This window comes from Cynara cardunculus, assembly GCF_001531365.2.
Source record: "Cynara cardunculus var. scolymus isolate 2C chromosome LG 9, CcrdV1, whole genome shotgun sequence".
Classification (NCBI taxonomy): Eukaryota; Viridiplantae; Streptophyta; class Magnoliopsida; order Asterales; family Asteraceae; genus Cynara; species Cynara cardunculus.
The window spans coordinates 5615936-5618893 of NC_037536.1; the positions used below are offsets into that span (position 1 = coordinate 5615936).

Here is a 2958-nt window from a genome sequence, read left to right on the forward strand (position 1 = left end):
CTGACTTGAATCTCTAAATTCCCGATGGCCGCACTTTGTTGATTTATTAAAGCTTGGTTTTATGCTTGTGCATGTGCAAAGAGTCCTTTAATCATTGCTTCCGAAGAAGATGATTTTGACTGTGGAGGAGGTTTATTCTAAAAAGGTGGTTGTGAATTCTGAAAACTTTGTTGGTGAGTCTGAGAGTTAGAATTATTTCCATGATGTTGCGGTTGGAAATTAGAAGTTCCTTGTTGTTTATGGACTGGTGGGTTTAAACTAGGACTTTTCCAAGAAAAGTTCGGATGTTATCTCCAACTGGCATTATATGTGTTGGACTAGGGATTAGCTCGATTATGAACATAGTTTACTGATTCAGAATTGTGAGGACAATGTTCATAGGAGTGTTCCCCGCCACAACACACACATTGCACAAATAGGACTGTTTGGACTGGTGTACTAGCAGCTTGCTATCCTCCCTGACCGGAAGTTAAATTTTTCAGCATGTTTGTCATGGAGGTAAGCTGAGCTGTTAACGCAATATATGCATCTACATCATGTATCACTGCAGTCTTTTTCTGTGACTGAGCACGTGGGTCGGCCCAATGCTCATTTTTTGCCGAAATATTTTCTAGGATTTAATATCCTTCATTATAGGTCATAGCTGTGAAGGCTCCACCCGCAGTCGCATCAAGCATTTTTTTTTCCATGGGATTTAACCCATTGTAAAACGTCTCAAGTTGAATACAGTACGGAATGCCATGGTATGGACATTTCCTCAACAGCTCTTTGAACCTTTCCCACGCGTCAAGAACAGCCTCATTGTCCATTTGTTTGAAAAGACAGATCTCATTTCTGGACTTAGCGTTCCTTGTTGGTAGGAAATATTTTCGTAAATTTTTTTCCGCCATGTTACTCCATGACAGCACAGAATCCGGAGTTAACGAGTTAAACCATGCTTTTTCCCGATCCCTCAAGAAAAATGGAAACAAAGTGAGTCTGAGAGCGTCATTTGACACTCCCGGGATCAAGAAAGCATAAGTGATTTCCATAAAAGATTTTAAATGCGAATGTGGGTCTTCCGAAGGTAATCCGACAAATTGGCCATTTGTTTGCAACATGTGAAACATTATCGGTTTGAGTTCGAAATGAAGAGCGGTCATATGTGGCCTAACTATCCCGGAATTTAATTGCTCAAAATCCGAAATAGCATAATCCATGATCCTCTCATTTTTGGAATTTGCCAAATTAATAATCTTCGGAGTTTGTGCTCTTTGGTGCTCATTAGGTTCCGATTCTATGTCCAAAATCTTACCATTATGTGGATGTCCTTGTTGAAAGTTCGGGAATTGTGGAATTTGTTCAAAACCCGGCGGTTGGTTTTCCAAATATGGTATTTCCGGAATAATTGGGGGAGGTAACGCCATGTTCGGAGGGAGTAGAGCCAAAATTGCTCTTTGACCCCTCCTATGATGGTGAAACGTTCTCTTAATATCGGGATCAAATTCGAAAAATTCCCCACGTTGTGACCGTGACATACACCACTTTAAAAACGATTCTGATGGTACTAGAAAAATCAAATCTTTTAATTTACTCAAAATAAAACTTTTAGCGAAGCGATCCCCGACAGCAGCGCCAAAAACTTGGTCGGTTATATTTCACACCTTTAGACTTAATGAAATTTGGCCACAAAGCAAGTATACAATACGGCCCAACGTCGTCTTTCCAAGTAACAAAGTGGTACAAGTACCGGATTATCGTCTATAGAGATTGTAGCCAAAGTTAGATTAGAGTCCAATGAAAGAGATGATTTCAGATGACGATTTTGAAGACTTTTGTTTGATTGTACGGTGAATCCAAACAGAATACATAATATATAAATGAAGCAAGGGTGTAAGACTTAAGGTGAGACCCAAACATAAATTCCAGCAGCCAATGCTATAAGAATGTTACAGGAAGAAGTGTTTTGAAACTAAGTTTCACCATCTATTTTGAAGGCATTCCTCTCGGACTTCACCATTGCACTATCTTATAGCTTTTCACCCATATCTCTATGTGGTGTCCAGACCGGGGATAGTGACACAATGGTGTTTTCAAAATATATGGATAAACAAATCTCTTTGCTAAAAATCACTCTCTTGAGTCGATTCCCATATCATTCGAGTTGGCATGTTCTTGAGAGTTCATTTTTGAATCTGTCACACTTTGACACTTTTGAAGAGTGACCAACCCGTCGGGAGCTAAGTTTTGAAAAACATAAATGACAAGTCTCCTTGTCGGCAACTTTCTCAAGTCTACCTCTTATATCATCCAAGTTGACGTGCTTATCAATGGCTTATCTCTAAGTCCATCGCACTTTAACATTTTCAAGTGATCAACCCGTCAAGAAGTGTGCTTGATTTTATAAAAACTCGAATGAAACAATGGATCGTCGTTTACGAAAACACTTAGCTACTTTCGTTCGGTTTGAAAATCTCACCTTTCCGTCTCACACCCAAGCTATAAAAGCTTAGCTACTCATAACGGAAAGTAAAAAAATTAATGACGGAAAATAAAAACATAAACGTAAATTGCGTAAAGTAAATAACGAGAAAATAAATGACGGAAATGTAAATGACGAGAAAATAAATGAAGGGAATGTAAATGACGAGAATGTAAATTGCGGAAATTAAATGACGGAATGTAAATAACAATAATCGTAAAGGAACGTAAAATAAAGAACGTAAAATAAAAGACGAGAATATTAAAGAAGAAAAGATGAAGAATTTTAAAAGATAAATAAAAAGCACCCTTGGAGAGGGTTTACAAATACTAGCTAATGGAAATGGAATACAATGGGTGAAAGTTGGAGTAATGGATGATAGAAAAAAGCACCCCAAGCCTTTTTTTATACACAAAAGGGTTCACTAGAAGACAAAAACAAAAAGACTTGGAGGCTAAGTTTCCAAAAGTTAGTTACATGGCACAAAAGAGTAACTA

At 38.0% G+C, this 2958-nt stretch overlaps 1 non-coding gene across 1 annotated transcript; it reads left to right on the forward strand.

The window, feature by feature from the left end:
- Positions 1 to 735: 735 nt before the first annotated feature.
- On the forward strand, positions 736 to 842 carry LOC112518775. The gene has a single exon (XR_003069847.1). It is a non-coding gene; the product is annotated as a small nucleolar RNA R71 (small nucleolar RNA).
- Positions 843 to 2958: the final 2116 nt, after the last annotated feature.